The sequence below is a fragment of the Neofelis nebulosa genome, chromosome 14, assembly GCF_028018385.1.
Source record: "Neofelis nebulosa isolate mNeoNeb1 chromosome 14, mNeoNeb1.pri, whole genome shotgun sequence".
In the NCBI taxonomy this organism is placed as follows: domain Eukaryota; kingdom Metazoa; phylum Chordata; class Mammalia; order Carnivora; family Felidae; genus Neofelis; species Neofelis nebulosa.
In genome coordinates, this window is record NC_080795.1 from 20,566,117 (window position 1) to 20,584,990 (window position 18,874).

Consider the following 18,874-nt stretch of genomic DNA (forward strand, 5'->3'; position numbering starts at 1 on the left):
TTAAATCCCCCTCAATTTGCATTTAAAATAATCTACTCTGAATTGCAATCACAAAAAACTAGTTAAGATCTATTGAACACCAATTGGGTCTCAGACTCTGACCACTGAGGGAGATATAAAGTCATGATAATAACAACAATGAACATTTAAGGAAATTGGGGCACAAGGTCACATCTGTTCAAGTGATGGAGCCAGACCACAATCTAGACAATGTGGCTCTTAAATGCTACTCCATACTGACTAGAATTTTTAAAAAATATATAAATAAATAAATTCCAAAACCAAAGAACTCTTGCATGTAAAAAACTCCCAAGTTTGTTGGTATATATAACATATGTAATACGTAATGTTAACATCTTTCAACAGAACACTCCACAAGGTTTTAGCAAATTCTCTAAGAAGAATTTTATAGACTTTGTGCCCTGCAGTGACATCACAGGAGTAACCAGGAAGAAAAACTAATGACAAGATCTTGAAAGATTTTACTTTCATTTTATCCCTAAAAGTGAAATGCCCTTCCCAAGGACAGGTCTGTGCTTGATGGTATGTTAGATGTCAATTACTTCACTGTACGATTTTCTGATCTTCTCTACTGAGAAATTTCTTACTATGGAATCATGAGCTCAAACAGTACATGCAGACAACAAACAGTCTTGCGGGGCAATCTTCACACTGAGTATCCCTAACCCTCTATTTGTTTCTGGTTGCTGGGATATCCCAATGGGAAAAGAATCACACACCGCTACCTTGGCTCATGACCTAAACCAGGGGACTCTCAAGGCTGGCTCTCCAAAGAATCTGGCAGAGTCCCTTGAAGAGTCTCTTTTTAAAAGCAGAGACCCCCTCCATACTTTTTCTAAATCCCAGTGAGACACTGGAATTTCCATTTTGAGAAGCTAGGTAGACAATTTATGCATTTTAAAATTTGGACTAGAGACTTAGAATAAAAACTCTATCATCCATGTTCCCAGCACATGAAAAAAGCATCTTTTGAACAGAATGCTGCCTTAATCTATAAAGCGATCTGCTGAACCAGGACCCTCCTGGTGCTTGAAGGGAGGACTATATTAATGATTACTCATATCGTGAGTGGCTTTCAGGGCTAATTCCCTAGAAATGTTCCCAGTAAAACAAACAGTTCAAAAATATATGTCATTATAATTTAATCAAAAGTTCTACCAAATAAATACATGAATAAGAAAGAAAAACAATAGGCCACATTTTTCTGTATTTAAAATAAAGGTAATTCTAGAATTTAAAGAAAAATTTTAGAAAGATTAATGCCCTATAATTTTCTTTGGAGATAAACAGAGAATCTGTTACCAGAAAATTTCTTTAAAATCATCTCATTTCCTCTAGCTAAAAAAAAAAAAAAAAGCCTATTAATTTTTTATCAGAAAGTTCTTCTAAACATCTAAAAATCTCATTAGACATAGTTTAAAAACTTTGCCTTTTACGGAACTAAAGAACAGCTGCTCATTACATCTCATATGGAATCACTTTGGATACCTCAAAAACAATAAATCATCCTTCCTCCCATGTGTCTTAATGAGGTTAAGTCATAAAGGGTGACAGCATCCTTGGATAGATTACATTTTGAACCCCAGCCGCCATGCTGTGAGGAAGCCCAAGCAGCTAGGTAGAGAGGGCATATGTAGGTATCTGAACATGTAACTCAGATGAGGGCATGGCCAACAGCCTACATCAAACAGCAGGCATGAAAGTGAGCAAGCCTTCAGTTGATTCCATTGCCAAGCCCTGGCTTTGAGACTTTCTTAGCTGAATGCCAGATGTCATGGAGCAGATAAGCTATGTCTATCATGGCTTTTCCAATTGTGTCCCACATTTGTGAGCATAATGCCACCAAGTGAGGGATATATATTATGCACCAACAGTAAACAGAACTCCCTAATCCAGAACACAAGCAAGAAATGAAAAGGAGACAAAAAGGCTTCTTTCTAAACATTCAAAATAAATATCCCAAATTCCATGCTCTAAAGATTACCAGTTTTACAGATAGGAGCTTCTCAGATTCTCATGCAGATCTTATTTAAAGTGCATATTTTAAAAAGTACATATATAATAAGAGAAAAATAGAACATACTATGATATTTTCTATGTCCATCCTTTGCACGTGTCTCTCTTTAGAATACCTTTTCTCTGATGAAATCTAAATCAGCCCTTGAGGCTCAATCAAACACTCCAGCAGCTATAAAGCCTTCCCTCACCTCACAAAATGAACATCTGCCCCCATAAAATATATGACTAGCCCTCTAATACAATTTCCTATTCTAATGCATATGTTGTCATTACTTGCCCACGTGACTCCTTCCTTCTCTGTGAGATTTTCAAGGATAGGGGCCTTTTCTTTTTTTAATGTTTGTGTTCCCATTGTCTGGTTATATATAGGAAGTGCTCACTAAATTTTTGCTGAATGAACAAGCAAATCTGGTTATCTGGCTTCTAAACCCACAGCAGATAAAATGCAGAAAACCAGAAAGGACAAAAGACACTGTCATTTAAACACACACACACACACACACACACACACACACACACACACCATACACAAAAAGTAACACCCAGTGAAGAGACAGAAAGTCCAGGAGTTACCTAGAATCCTGCAGTTTACAGTTACATGATAGACAAACAGGTCAGTAACTGAGAAAAGGACGTGGACCTTAGTGAATTTTAGCACATTTCAAATCGGTTTAGAAAACAGGAAAATACTTCACATTTTATTAAAGTTTATTTATGGGGGTGGGGGAGAGGCAGAGAGAGGGAGAGAGAGAATCCCAGGGAGAGAGAGAATCCCAAGCAGGCTCTGCACTGTCAGTGCAGAACCTGATGGGAAAATACGTCACATTTTAAAAGTATTTTCTCCTTGAGGCATCTGGCTGGCTCAGTCAGTAGAGTATGCGACCCTTCATCTTGCGGTTGTGAGTGCAAGCCTCACACTGGGTGTGGAAATTACTTTAAAAACTAAAATCTTTAAAAGTATTTTCCTCTAAATGGCTCATTTAAAAATATGAGGTTCACAAAGGAATAAAAAACAAAACCAGAAAAATTAGATACACAACCACTCCTTTTCTGAGGGTTTTGTATAGCACCTGTTTTATAATAATATCACTTTCTTTATATTATTTGTGTGCCCCTCCCCCACCTGTCCATCATGTCCCTGTTTTGGTTCTATTTCATGAAGTACTTCCCTCTCAGCTGAGCCATGCTGCTACCTGTTACCTTATGTGCTTGGAATGTAGCCCGCAGCCACTCAGAAATGCAACTACACTTTTTGTCCAACCCTTTCTAACATTTGAAACTTTTTAAAAAGCAGCACAATACACACAAAAAGAGATGAACAAGAGGGCTATCAGTATATCTGAAAGACAGCTCAGGAAAGTTTTGCAATCAATCAATAAGTATCAGAAAATGGTATTTCTGAGTCACTTATTTTAAATTCTAGTCACTTTAAAATTGTCCAGATGTGTTAAATAAAAAGAGGACTAAGTGCAGCCCCACTTTTCTTTCCATTCTTCATGTCTCTTATGTATCTCCCAGGTATATGATTTCTCAGTACAAATATCAATAACATTCTCATTATTCCTGAGCAGCATATTTTGTTTTGTCCTGTTGTCGCAGGGAGGCGGGAAGTACAGGATTCATGGTCATTAGCCTAACAATACTCCATTCCCTGAGAGTATTAGGTAGAGTAAGAGAAGATAACCTTGTTTTTTATTTTCCAGAAGCCTAAAAGTTTCAAGTTGAGCGCTATACTGGAGTTTTCTTAAATTCTTGTGTCATTTCTTGTCTTCTTTGAGCGGTAGTGTTTTTCCCACCCACAACTTTTCCACTGAGGCTTCCAGATCTACATTAAGTATAATTACTGGGGCGCCTGGGTGGCTCAGTCAGTTGAGCATCCCACTCGATCTTAGCTCAGGTCTTGATCTCAGGATCGTGAGGTCAAGTCCCGCATAGGGTTCTGCCCTGGGAATGAAGCCTACTTAAAATAATAACTACTTCTCCACTGGATTAGGTAGGTGACAAAACGAGGTACCTCTCTGGTATAATCTGCACACCTGTGAATGAGTTTTACTTTTATATTCTATTTCTCAAAGTGAGAATGAATCCCAGATATCCACTGTGATTCACAAGGGAAGACAAGAGGGCTCTCTATAATGAAGAGAACAGGAGGTTAAATAGAAATGAAAGCTGGAAATCATGGGGGTGGAGGAGAGGCAGAAAAGGTCTGAAGGGAGAATAAATGAAGACACTGCAAAAAAAAAAAAAAAAAAAAGGAAAAAGAAACAGAAAGTTTCAAATTCAAAGTTGTGCAGTCAAGCATTCAAGAAACCCAAGCTGCCAAACTCCATAAAATCCCAGCAAATTTTTGTCTCTATAATGTTACTCCAAACAAGTGTTTGAATAAAAGCTTTCTATTTAGCCAAGCGCTATAAAATTAACGTCTCAACCCCCATCCTGTGCCTAAAAGAGAAATCTACAACTTCCCAGGAGACTCCTAGAGTTCTCTGATGGTAAACCTTCTCAGAGGCAGCATTCCCTCCATGTTTGCATCCCTCAGCATTAGGTGTATCTCCCTATGGTGCACTTGAACAACGTACGTCTGGGCCCAGACCTGAGGAGCATTCAGAAGGGGCATGCCAAGAAAAAGTCCTAAGATGCCACTATCTCAAGCAATAAGCTCTCAAAGGTTATGCTATCCTTCAGCCCTGATCAAATTCATTAACATATTTAACAATTTAATTATCTTTTTTTTTTTAATTTTATTACGTAATCTCTACACCCAACATGGGACTAGAACTTACAACCTTGAGAGCAAGAGTCGCATGCTCCACCAAATAAGCCAGACAGGCGCCCCAACAATTTAATTTTCTTAACTCTTCTGGAGAAACTGAAATCTTTTTTTTTATTTAAGTAATCTCTACAACCAACGTGGGGCTCTCAGAGGAATGCTGCCTCTGAGAAGGTCTACCATCAGAGAACTCTAGGAGTCTCCTGGGAAGTTGTACTCATGACCCCAAGATCAAGAATCATATGCTCTTTGGACTGAGCCAGCCAGAGGTCCCTGGAGAAACTGAAGTAAACACTGAAAAGACTGGTTACACAACAATGTAAATGCACTTAGCACTACTCAATTATTTAAAAAATTATAAGATGGCAAATTTTATAGATATTGCCACAATGAAATTTAACTTAAAAAAAAACATTTAAAAAGTAGTCTAAAAACCTAAAAACAGGGGCGCCTGGTGGCTCAGTTGGTCGAGCGTCTGACTTCGGCTCAGGTCATGATCTCACAGCTCATGGGTTCCAGCCCCGTGTCGGGCTCTGTGCTGACAGCTCAGAGCCTAGAGCCTGCTTCGGATTCTGTCTCTCCCTCTCTCTGCCCCTCCCCAGCTCACACTCTTTCTCTCTCTCTCTCACTCTCTCTCTCTCAAAAATAAATAAACGTTAAAAAATTAAAAAAAAAAAAAACCAAACAAGTAAAAACTAGGGGAAATCTTTCATAGTAAGAGAGACTACAGAGTCATATACAGTGAGCAAACTTGATTAGTTCTTGGTTTGAAACCCAAAACTGTAACAGTTTGGGGCCAACTGGGAAAACTGATTAGAGAATTGTTATTTGGACATTAGTTTTCTTGGGTTGAATAGTCCCATTCATACTGTATACGGTGATATAAAATAATGCCTTTATTTTAAGGCAGTGTGCTTTATGGATAAAGGGGCATCTGTAATTTACTTTCAAATAGTTTATCTAACACACACACACACACACACACACACACACACACAGAAGGAGGGAGAAAGCAGCAGCATACACAGCATGGAAATAGCCGTTATTTAGCCACTTGTTCTACCACATTACTGAAGATCACAGGAGCTAAGGAAAGGATATAGATATGACCCTGTACATCACAAGCACCACCCTGTTTTTCCACCTGAGGTGTATACTGTTTCTACTACTTTAATATATAATTGGCTTGTGACAGAATGTAAATAGCTGACAGACAGATAGATAGATAGATAGCTTTCTCAATTACTCTGCAAATAAAATGATCCCACAAAATAGAGAATAATTGTTTAAGTAGAGATTTGGGAAGGAGGTTGAGAATGTTTTTATAGGTGTTGTCACAAGTATATATTGTGTGTGGACTATGAGGGATTTGCTCTTTGGATAGTTGTAGAATTTCATTATTTATCTATTGAGACATCAGCCCTTCAAATGACGCTTTCATTCTCTTTTTTATCACTTCTTCAATGGAAGTATTTAAGTGCCAACCCTGGTATACTTTCTTTGTGTTTGGTTTTGTTTTATTACCTTTCCAGTACTACTGAATTTCCCCAAGGCTTTCTTTACCTTTTTTCTCCTCTTTCCACTATAAACTGAGATTATTAATCCCTCTTCTCACCACAGTGTCAAAATATTCTGCAGGGGAAAAGATAATAAGTCTCAGTGTGAAAAATGTTCAGTTTTACAGAAGCAACAAAGCCCAAAATTTGTCTTTATTGTTTCTGTTTTGAAGGTAAGTGGATCTTTTTTTTTTTAATAAAATCTGTAAGCAATGTAATAAGCATCTTTACTAATAACATTTGAATACTGCTGGACTCCATGTCTCGTCATATGCTCTGCTATTAACTGAGAACAATATAAACTCCCAATAAATTGAGTTTTATATCAAAGGATTGCTTCCTGAACTGCAGAATAACTCATTAGTTTTCTTGGGGCAAAATCAAAGAGCGTGAGTTTGCATGGTCAACACAGGCTCACGAGAGGCCAGGAAGAACAGACTAACGGGTACAAAGGCTCATGTAAAAAGCACAAATAGGGGAAAAATGGGTCTGTGATAGACCTATCTAGTAAGTGTTTAGGAATATCATTCTGTGATGTGTAGGGAATTGTATTATTATAAAAGGGGTCTTTGGGGAAGATCAGTCTATCAATGACTTACAGTGCAAAAGGAGAATTTGTTCCGTCAGTCCAAATACAGTTTAAAAATGAAAGGTTTTAAGCTGTTCTATAATACTATTTTGGGGGAGGGGGAGAAAGAATAAAGAACAAAAAATATACACATATGTACTCCATATTTACTACCCAGGTTTTAGCAAACCAGTGAGAAAACATGTACTATTTCCTGTTGTACCTGTTGCATTCAGATAAGCCAATGCATACAATCATTTTAAGCATATTTACTGAACACAGTAGGCAAATTTTAATGCTTGATTATTCAGAGCATTTTAATTTATGGTTTTTCTCCTTGATACTAAGCTCCAAAGAATGTATATCAAAAATTCTCATTTGTTTTACTGATATTAGGAACTAAGCCACCATTTATCTATCTAAACCTTCCAAAAAAAAATAAAGCCTGTACAAATAGCCTATCCCACTTAAAGTCTCAAGTACTATAAGTTAACTGCTCAGTATGATCAAGTGGAAAAAGGAGTAGTGCATCCTGAAAGTCTTTCAAACTGCAAGGGCCTATACCTGCTACTCTCGATTTATTCCATATACACCTTCATTATTTTACACATTTCAGTCAAGGCTGTTCTACTGCATTGATATCTTGCATCTACATGGTCCTAACCTTTTTAGCCTAGATCCAACACAGCAACTCCTCTCCACGCCACCTCAACTTCTTTCTGAAAGCTTTCCCCCCGTCTCCATTATACACTCGATCTCTTTGTCGAAGACAATAAACCACTATGAACAACTGAGGCAGGTTCAGAAAATCTCCGATGAACCTGCAGGAAACACCTGAACCTCAATGGGAAATTTCTCAAGAAGGGAATGGAAAAGGGCTCCCACGGCAAAGAAAACTCTATCCCTTGGCGAGGTGTTAGCTTCCCTCACTCCTCTGAAGGCCAAGCCAGGTAAAGGCAAGGAACTCAGCCTCTGAAAATCACAAGCCCCTGAAGGTCTTCCTTTGTCTCACCTGGTCTTAACTGCTTTTAGGTGGGAGGAATCCCCTCACTTCTCACCTCACAGAGCACGGGGGTGGAAGGGCTGTGGGGCTCAATGGTGCCTCAAGGGCACTGGCCGTCAGCACTGCCTGAATTACGGATACAGATCAGAAGATGTTATACATGAGAGCCGGCCAGCTCCTGGTGGGAGACCCAGACACAAACAAAAGTTGTGCAGGTGAGCATCTGGGACCTTCATGCCCTGGGACTTAACCCACGTTTCATCTGGCACAGGCTCTCCCTTTCCTCCCCACCACAGGGTCAGCAGCTGCCCCCAGTGATAGTAAGGGCGGGGGGAGGAGGGGGAAGGGCACCTCTCCTAGGAGGAGTCCTAACCTCTGCAGGAGGTCCAGCTCAATGACCCTACCACCAGCACACAAGGCCAGGCCAGAGGTATCCAGACCCAATTCCTTCCTGCCTAAAGCTTTGCTCTCCTAGAGTCAAATATCTGGGGTTCCCTTTACCTCCTGACAATCTTCTCCTGAATGCCTTTTCTCAAAGTGAAAATATTTACTATTAAAATGAGATCACCAACGATTACGAGAATGCTGTTATGTGAGCATCTTCTAACCAGAAGGATAATGCTCCAATTTTGTTTTCTAATGTCCTTCAATGTCCAGGCATTTTGTTGACTTTTGTTACCATCAACTGTCACTGTCAATATGTTCACTTCACAATGAATATCATGTCATTTTTTGTGTTCTATCTAACCGGCTAAAGCCTTTCATTTATTAAAATTCTTTTTATTTTCATTATTTATTATTAAGAGACAGAGAGAGACAGAGCATGAGCATGGGAGGAGGAGAGACAGGGGGAGACACAGAATGTGAAGCAGGCTCCAGGCTCCGAGCTGTCAGCACAGAACCCGACACGGGGCTCGAACTCACAAACCACGAGATATGGCTTGAGCCGAAGTCGGACACTCAACCGATTGCACCACCCAGGCGCCCCATTTATTAAAATTCTTAATTAACTGTACACACCTCCTGCTTAAAAGGTAGTACAGCATAAATCAAAGAGCTTTACATGACATCCACTTCTTTCACTAGGTTCCATTATTTATACTTATTACGTGTTTACTTCAAAAAGATTCTAGTGGTGCTACAATAAAAATGACATTTTTTAAATGGGATAAATATTTTTATATCACACTTTTACAGAAAAGCCTTAAGGAATCAAGACATTATTACTTAAAACAGCAGTAAGAAAAATACACATAAGCTCCAAAATGGAATTCCAGAAATTGAAAATACAATATACTACCAGAAACTCCAAAGAGGCAGACATTCCTAAGGCTTTAGGAATTTGGTTACAATTTTCATCAATCTTAAATCATCTTAATATTTCCAATTTATGCCATTTGGACCACTTGAATCTAATGAACACTTTCAAGACATCTAACACTATAGAGCTTGTAACAATATCCTTAAACAAGGAAGAAATAAAACACATAAAAGCTAGGGAGTGTAACAGTCAATCCTATTAGACAACAGAGACTCAGCCCCCCAAGTCTACTAGACCACGATGCTGTCCAGCAACCGACCAACTTCCAACAACAAATCAGCCAATTACTGCACTGTGCCTGTTAAGTGATCTGTTTTCAACCTAATGGCTTATTTAACAAATAGCTAGCTTCTTCACTAAGTGCTGTTAGCAGAGCCAATCTGTTTGGTAAAGGGGCAAACCATAGATCATGATCATACATGAAATACTTAATGATAGTAACAGACTTCCTCCATAAGCTTGATCATGTTCCCTTCACTACCAGCCATCATCTGTCTTTAACTTGAAGGGAAAAAAAGAGAGAGAAAGCCAAAGGAGAAAAATAAACGAAAGCAGAGGAAAAAAGTCTACAAAGATCTATACCCAAATTGAAGCAGTCCAAAGTTGTCCCATTATTTCCCATCCCATCCTCACTTCAAAGTACTGAGCCATGCAGGAGCTTAGTCTCAGAGCACAGCATACCCAACACTATGACCCACATCAGGCTGCAGGCACAAGGAGGCAGATACAGGACAGGAGAATCTTCTCAATCCCCCACCCCCACCCCCACCCCCCCCCCCCACCCCCCCCCCCCCCGCCAGCCCGTACTGCCTATCTCCATAACTATTGAGACCAACTTCTGTAATTTTGAGAAATGGCATTAATGTTAAATATGCAGAAATTCACACCCTTGACATTCAGATTTTTAGCAAGGAATTTCCATATTCCTTATTCAGGAATCTAAAAGTTATGTGAAAGAATTCAGCACCTATGTTTCAATAATAACCAGAGGTGATTACCTGATAAACACATTTATGAGTAATGCTATTTTTAAGATATATACAAGCACATTAAAATTGTATTTTTATTTTTTTAAGTAACCTCTGCACCCACCGTGGGGCTCAAGCTCATGACCCCAGGATCCAGAGTCACATGCTCTATGTCCCTAAAAATATATTTTTAAAAATTTGTTATCCACATAGCTATCTAAATTTTCCCTTTAGTTTGACTCTAGAAATGGCCTAGAAATGACTCAAGTGAAACTGTAAGTTTCTCTAAGATGTGCAACTCCATTTTTAAATTTATACTTTGACAATAACTGAAAGCTTTTCATCGTTAAGCATATTAATAGAAACAAATTTTAAGATAAATTAATATCAAATATTCTTACATATGCTACTGTACTACCAAAGGCAAGGGAAGACGTTTTATGTTTGGTTAATGAGCTGATCTGATAAGCAGAAATAATCTGCTAGAAAAGAATCTTCATTTAGATGGGTACTTCAATGGGCAGAGGTCAGTCAGCAACAACAGGAACTTTCAGAACTCACTCACACTCTGCAAGTGAAGCCTTGGAATATGTGGGATCACATTTCATATAGACACACTAAATGAGTAACAGAAAATATCATGCATTATATTTTCATCTATGACAACAAGTCTTCAGTCCCCAGAAGCTACAGCACTAAAGGCAGTGCACGCTAATCCCCCCGCGTGCATAGGTGAAAGAGTCCCCTGAAAGCTCTCCGCACTCCCTGAAAACAATTGAGCAGACAGAAGAATTCCACAAATAGCAGAGCACAAGTCAGATGACTGAATATATTATCAGCCCTCTTTTGAGACTACAGTATCTCAACACCAAGTCATCCACACCACATAGATTGCACAAAATCTGTAAAACGTGCGTCATACAATCACCACCTGATAGTGAAACATACTAGAATTAAACATAGTGTAAAGATATAAGCCAAATATCTGTATCAGTGTTTCGTCCTTTCTCAACCTATATCCCCTATAGTGCTCTCAATCTGTTTTCTCCCTAGCCCCCACAATCAAGTTTTCTAGAGCTTACTTTCTTAGCTTTTTATTGTGAGACTGTGCTTTCTCAAAATCTGCTCCTACCCCTTTCCTCTTCCCTACTTGAGAATCACTGATCTGTGTTCCTTCAAGGAAGCACTCGATAAGACACAACCACATTATGCTGAAAGAAGTGTGGCCCACTAGCTAAGAGAACACACGCTAAGGGGGCAGGGCTGAGGGGCAATGTTGGTCTGGGTTCAAATTCTTCTCCGGTAGTCTGGCTGTGTGACCCTTGGCAAGTTACTTGACAGTTCGGTGCCTCCACTGCATGAACTATATTATAGGAATGATACCAAGAACACCCACCTCACTGTGTTAGGGAGAAACACACAAGAATATACAGTAAGGGTGCTTTAACCCTGCACCAGGTTTTTAGGAAATACTCAATAAATGTTACCTATTTTTACTTCATTCCAGTTCTTACTTTTTGAACATTAAAAGACAAGAACCCTGCAATTTAATACTTGTTAAACACTGGGCTGCTGCCGAAAAAGCTGAGACTTTTGGGGACCCTGGGTGGCTCAGTTGGTTAAGCGTCCCACTACAGCTAGGGTCATGATCTCACCGTTCGTGAGTTCGAGCCCTACGTCGAGCTCTGTGCTGACAGCTCAGAACCTGGAGCCTGCTTCGGATTCTGTGTCTCCTTCACTCTGCCCCTCCTCCACTCACACCCTGTCTGTTTCTCTCTCTCTCCCCTCAAAAAAGAAATAAACATTAAAAAAGGAAAAAAAGCTGGAGACTATTTGTAGATCTTAAGTAACGCCTGTCCAGGGATAGGCCTGCCTTGATGCAAGACTTTGCTAGACACCTGCCGGCATAGTTTGCAGGACCAGAACCACTCACATCTCTTCATCCCTCTCATGGGCTAAACAACTAGACTGACAGCCTGCAAGCTTGTTCTTTATCAGATTCTTACAAGGAAGACACTCTTAGGCTCGCCATTCCCTCTGATACTCATGATCGGCTTCCCCTCACTCGCTGGTCAAGGATAATTTTCCCCCCAACGTTTCGCTCATATGCACAATGACTTAACCTCCCTTAAGCTTCATCTTCTAGAAAACAAGGTAACCTCTACTTTATAGGGCTTTGGCAAAAGAACAAAAAACAAAAAACAAAAAAACCACACACCTCAGAAAGCCCCTAACAGGTTGTTGGCACTCAATGCTATTATCGGTAACGTTGTATTGTCGTTACTCTCCCAATACAGACATTTTAGTCAAGAGCAAGAACGAGTTAAATCTAGAAAAACAAATAATCATAGCAGAACACCTGGGAAAGCCTGCACAGGGAGTTTTCCATCCTTTAGAAACTTAGGGTATGAAGGCCCAGGATGTGTCAGCCTTAACGCAGCCACAAGGCAGTGTCTCCACAAAACAGGGAGGTCCCTGCCTTGTTGCCCTCATGCCTTCCACCAGCTGAAGATTGCCATGCTGACTACACTGACACAATTCCAGAGAAAATAAAACAACACTAATTATAAATATTCATACCTTCGTTAAAGGAAACTTATTTGATTGTAAGCTAATCAGTCAAGGGGACATTTAACAACTTTTTTATTACAAACGTATAATCCTACTTTCAGCCCAAACCCAAAGTAACATTTTCTGACAATACATAATTAAAATTACACACACACACACACACACACACACACACAGATCTTTAGTATCAAAGCTAATTGAAAATTAAGGTGAACATGTCCCTTTCCACCTCCTCCTCCACCAAAAAAAACCCATCCATTAAGGGGCACTGGGTGGCTTAGTCAATTAGGCACTGGGTGGCTTAGTCAATTAAGCGTCCAACTCTTGATTTCGGGCTCAGGTCATGATCTCACAGTCGTGAGATCTCTCTCTCTCTCCTTCTCTCTTCTCTCTCTGCTCCACCCCCCTTCACTTGTGCTGTCTCTCTCAAAAATAAATAAACATTTTTTTAAAAATCACCCACTCTGTTCCCTCTTAAATCACAGGATTTGTAATGAACGGTTTATACTATCAAAGTAAACTACCAACGGGGGGATACTCAAAAACTCATCAAATAAATAAGTGAACAAATAAATGAAACAATGGTTAAATGAGACAAGAATGTGAAGACAAGATCTAAAAAGCCTAATGTGAGATTTAAGTTACCCATCAGGATCTCTTAACAGGTCATGATTAGCTCCCTATAAGGCATAAGTTCTACCAGATTTAACCTGCCAACTCCACTTCTCCATGTATCTTATCAACTGATACTCAAATTAAAAATTATTTTTTCTTTCAGAACCTTTAACTAGTTGCCAATAACTTTTACCTACAAGCAGTTCTCCTCTCTTTCTTACTTAAAAGTCCAAAAGCCTCAAAAGCAGCTCGGTAAAGCATCCCCATAGATTCTCTGTTCATTTAATGCTCCTCTAGAAATTTCCAACTAGGGAACCAACTGAAAATTGTCCTAGAATCACTTTTTCCACAATTGCATTATGTCATTATAGCCATTGGAAGCCAGAAATGTGGTTACTGATGAACATTTCATAGGACAGACATAAACTCTCTGCCCCAAAAGCCCTATTGTGATCTACCCAACAATCATGTAGTCCTTTCACTTCAGTTACCTTCAACACACAAGTTTACCTTTAAGATTTCCAGTCTTTTCAGAATCAGTTTTGCCTCAGTTTTACAACAGCTAGAAAAACTACACCAGCTTCTAAAATATTCACAGAAGCCACATTCCCACCTCTATTACAAATTAGTACCTAGACTCCATAAAGTATGAGTTTCTTTATGCTGTCTGAATTGAGGGTCTATGACCTAAAATTGTATTTTACAGCTTTTGCAGACATTACTTTTAATAGACTTCAAAGAGTAACATGACATAACATTCTTTCTAGTTTGCAACTCATAAACCCTTCTACAACCCTTTAAAACAAAAAAGGAAATAAACGCTAAGAATATTTTTTTGTTTAAAAAACATGGCATTGTGGTAAATGAGCTTCAGATAGGAGAGTATAAAAAACTAAGGGTTTTGTTCTGTTTTCCTTTGAATGGCTTTCATTATTGGTATGTAAATATAGTTTGATTATTTCGTTAGGGGAAAAGTTCCTAATTTCCCGCTGATTTTAAGATTTATTGCAATAAAAGACCAATACCTTAAAGCAGTGACTTTTCTTTCTCCCTCCTATTATCTTAATTTAAAATTGATAGAGCATGTAATAACATAAATTACCAAACAAAACTATAAACACAGAATATTGAAAAGCCAATAATTTCTTAAATAGCAGTTCTGCCATAAAAATAGCTAAGCATTAATTATGTCTTTAAATATAATTTCAACCACGACATAAGAGGGGCCAAAATATCAAGAACACATTGCACATTTCAGAAAACTGACCTTCCAGAAAAACTGTTGACTTTTTTTTTTTTTGCTGACCTCCTAAGATTGCTTAAAAGAATCACTTTTAAACCCAATATAATGCAATCATTTTTTTTTCCTAAGAAATTCAATCTGTCAACTTATGGATCACGTTTCACCCTGATGTGATTTGAAACAGCTAAGGTTCTGAATCCTTAAATATAGGGTGTGTAATGAAAGCAATGCTCACAGGTCCTCGATTGTGAGGCTTGGAAACCTTTAATAAGACAGAGCTATAGATATAGCCAACCAAGGAGCATTACCCTTTTATGCACTCAAACCCAGCCCAAGTCTCCCTCCGATCCTTACATTTTACATTTCCAGTGAAATACTCCTCTACCAGTGAATGAAAGTCATGTAAATTGTATTTAACCAATGCAAGGTTAAAAATCAGAGCCAAACTATCTAAAAAATATTAAATTCAGAACTGGTGAGCTTTTTTCTACCCTCCGTTTCAGTACCCTGACATATAAAAGTCAAAGAACTCCTCTGTTAAGACTGAAATCCCCAGGAGGAAGAAGGCTCAGATCTAGTCTGAGAGCACACAATGGAATCACAGCTGACGATGCACATCTTTTTCTAGATGTCTCCATATGCTTGAGAGGTCCCCCCCTCCCCAGCCAGGCTTTAAGGGACTTGATACTCTCTGCCACCAAGAATCTGAGAACATTTTCAAGGATCATTGTAGAGAATGAAGTAAATTAATGTGTTGCTTTTACGCATACAAAAGAGAGAGAAGGGCACACATCAGAGTGGCCATCAGTAACTAAATTAGTAATGGGGGTTTTCAATGTTGTCAAATTTTGAATGTTATTTATGACATTCCCTACTTCTAGCAGCTAAATGTTTGTTTTATCCTCACAGTTTTTAGATTTTGTCACTAAAATAACACTTCAAAGGCTACAGCAAAATGCAATTAATTTTTGTCTACACAAACATCCAAAATTATACAGAATTAAGAATTCACATGATAAATTTGAGAATGGTATATTACAACAGAACACATTTATAGAGCATGGTTAATACTGTTCCCTAAAACTACAGTTCTTTGTCAATTCTTTCTTATGGTAACCAAATATTTATAAAAGCTTGAGAAACCACTATAGAGGAGATAAATATCATGCACATAAGGTACCTCCAAAAATAATAATAATAATAATAAGCCTCCCAAGATTAGTTAAATTCATGGGATACTTAACACAAAATAAATGGATTCATTCTCAGTTTAGTAGGATTCATTATTTGAACTCCCAAAGATTTTTACAAATTCCAGTTGGGAAAAGGATTCTTGTTGCTGTCAGTGTGCACTAAACCTCACCAACAAAGGACAGGAGCACACATACACACACATAAAAAAGCAATGTCCCAGCTGCTGCCTTTTTAAAAGGCAGCTTATTCCTGCCGAGCAACCTGTGCTCTTTCTAGAGAATCAAAGACCTATCCTCCTTATTCTTAAAAGTCAAGAGTTGAGGAAGTCACTGAACTGAACCCAACAGCCAGCATAAAACAGCCAAAGAGGTCTCCTAACCTTGCATAAACCAGAAAAGTACCCACACACTGTACAATTCAACAGTGTTTAAGAAGAAAACTAATTAATTTTTAAGAATCTTTTGTGCGGGAAGTAACCTAGCAAACTACATTTCACTTAGACTTTTTTTTTTCTGTAGACAAATATTCTTTGACTAGCTTTGCTTTTTAAATACCAACGCTTTACGTCTCAAACAGTGATGCTTTGGTTCCTAACTTCATTTTGTTTACTCAAGAAAAAGAAAAAAACAAAACGCATACCATAAATGACAACTTTTTTCTTTTTAATGCCATCCCCAAAGCCTAACTTTCAAGTGCACTTTGGAAACTGGCGGTCTAATTAAACAAGGAACCAGTGAAGCCATTACAAACAATGATGCTTTACACTCAATAATCAACTGACGTAAGACTATCCGGACGCCTTCATTTTCAGAGAACCCTTTCAAATTTCACTGTCCCCACGCTGGAGTAGCTGAGTGAAAGTGAGGAAGAAACAAACTAATAACTCCTATGATCTTCTGCACATAAACCGGTCGCTGAGGTCCAGAAGAGACCACTACAACATATGCCATTTTAGAAACGGGCCTCGGAGAGTTACTGCCACATCCTAAGTGGCTTTAGACCTCATCGTGTCAAAACGACGTCTCGTGTGGTGCCAAGAAAAATACACTATCTCGCATAAAATACGTGCCTCCCGGGTCAGAGACCCTATAAGTGACACTACACCAAGACCAAGGAACGGGTGACTAGGGATGGACAAGAGTCGCTAGCTCGGCGTCTCCATGACTCCCCCGCCCCGCGTGCAACTCGGCTCTAACTGGTCGGGAAGCAACCCCGCCCCCCTCCTTCCTCCCGTCCCCACGATTGGCTTACCGACACCCGGCAGGTCAGCTCCCCGCCTTCGATTGGCTCACTGCCCCATCAGTCACACGCAGCGAGATTCGGGTCGGTGGGAGGGGAAGGCGTTGGAGGAGGTGGAGTGGGAGTGGGATTAGAGGACGAGGTGGCGGAGGAGGTGTTCAGGCTTGGTCCCCGGTTTGGGAAAGTTTCCCCTACCAGTGACAGACCCAGAAGGCGTTAGGCCCGGTCCAGCTCTGGGCCAGTGCAAAGGGCTCGGGTCCCCGATTCCCGCCCCTCGGTCCCGCAGGCCCCGGAAACCACTAGAGGGAGGGGGAAGAGGGAGGAACCATCTAACCAGGGACCGACCCACCCCCGATCTCGGAAGAGGCGCCTCCGGGACTCCCCGGAGGGGCGAGGGGCGGGGGACCGGGAGCTCCACAACGCAACGACGACCCCGGCCCCCTCCCTCAGCAGCCCCCAGCGGCCCGAAGGAGAAGTGTCCCGGGCCCGGGGCGTGACCGTTGCGAGTCGGCCGGGAGGGCCCCTCCCGCTTCCCGCCTGGGGCCCTGAGGGCCTGTCCCTTCAGGGGCGGGGAGAAGGGGGAGAGAAAAGGGGGCGCTGGCGAGCCAACCCGGAACCTCCCGGACCGCCTCCCGCCCCCAGCCCCGGCCCCAGCGCGCCTCCTGCACACATGCCCGCACCCAGAAAGTTAAGTCAGGGGCGAGCCCAGCTCGGCGCCGCCGCGGTCCGGCCCCCGGCTCCCCGCCCCCACCGCGGCCCGGCCTGCTCGGCCCGAGCGCGCCGCCCGCCCCGCCCGCCGCAGCTCTTTCCCGTCCGCCCGCGGCGCGCGGTGCCCCTCGCCCCCCGCCCCCGGCGCTGACACGGGCCCGGCCCGCCCGCCGGGCCGCCGATCCCCTCCTCCCAGCGTCTCACCCCGCCGGCCGCCCCTGACATCGCGCTTCACCTTCACACACCCCCGAGCACTTCCCGAGTCCTGCCTCCCCTCGCCCGACACCCACCCTCCGCTGCAGTCGCTCCGCGTTTCCATTAAAGAATGCACCTTCTCAGGATTCACCTTCCCGTCTCAGCCCCTCTCCCCCTGAGGGGACGGGAGCCTCGGTTCTCGCCAACCCCGCACCGAGCGGGCGGGCTGGCGGGCGCCAGGTTCCTCGGGCGGGGGCCGCGCCCGCGCCCCCGGCCTCCCCGCCGCGACTCGGCTCTCACCTCTCGCCGGCGCCGCGGGCTGCAGCCTCCGCCCGCCTCGCGCTCCGGGACTCGTCTCCAGAGCTCTCGCAAAGCGCTGGAGCGCCTCCTTTCTCTCCCAGGGACTCCGCGTCTCCCCGCCGCTTCCCGCCCTCCCCACCCCCCAAGCCCCAACTCCCCAGCTTCGCGGCGCCTCCGGGATGCAACTCCCGTTTTCCGCACACTCCGGCAGCGGTCCCCGCACACAAAAACAGCCCTTTCCGCGGCGCACGGTTCTGCCGGGCTCGGCGCAGGAAGGGCAGTCGCAGCCGGGGGTGGGGACGCGGCGCCCCCCGCCCGCCGCCCGCCTCCCGCCCTCCCTCACGGCCCCCAGGGAAGGCGCGGTTACCGGCTCGGGTCGGTCACGCCGTCAGGTGCCGGCTGCCGTCGGCGCTGACCTTCGCCGCCGAAGCTGTGGCTGAGGCTGCGGCCGCCATGTTCCCGTGTTAATAACTGCTGCCTGGTTGTTTATTTCAATGGAGATCCTCCCCCAACTCCCTCCTCCTCCTCCTCCTCCGCGTCTCCGCACTTGCGGAGAGAGACACAGACCGCGCGAGCTCGCGAG

The 18,874-nt window shown here is 42.1% G+C and overlaps 1 protein-coding gene across 11 annotated transcripts in view; it reads right to left on the reverse strand.

Annotated features, from left to right (window-relative positions):
• Positions 1 to 18,874, reverse strand: part of NCOA2 (nuclear receptor coactivator 2) — a 291,623-nt gene that overhangs the window by 272,239 nt on the left and 510 nt on the right. For 5 of the 11 annotated variants that reach the window (XM_058699793.1, XM_058699792.1, XM_058699791.1 and 2 more), the window contains exon 1: positions 18,659 to 18,798. The exons of 1 other annotated variant lie outside the window; for it this stretch is intronic. The gene's annotated coding sequence lies outside the window, so the exon portion shown is untranslated. Of the gene's footprint in view, positions 1 to 17,100; positions 17,652 to 18,086; positions 18,194 to 18,291; positions 18,429 to 18,658; positions 18,799 to 18,874 lie in introns of those variants that run through there. 5 more of the 11 variants (XM_058699794.1, XM_058699785.1, XM_058699786.1 and 2 more) reach the window with 3 other exon arrangements.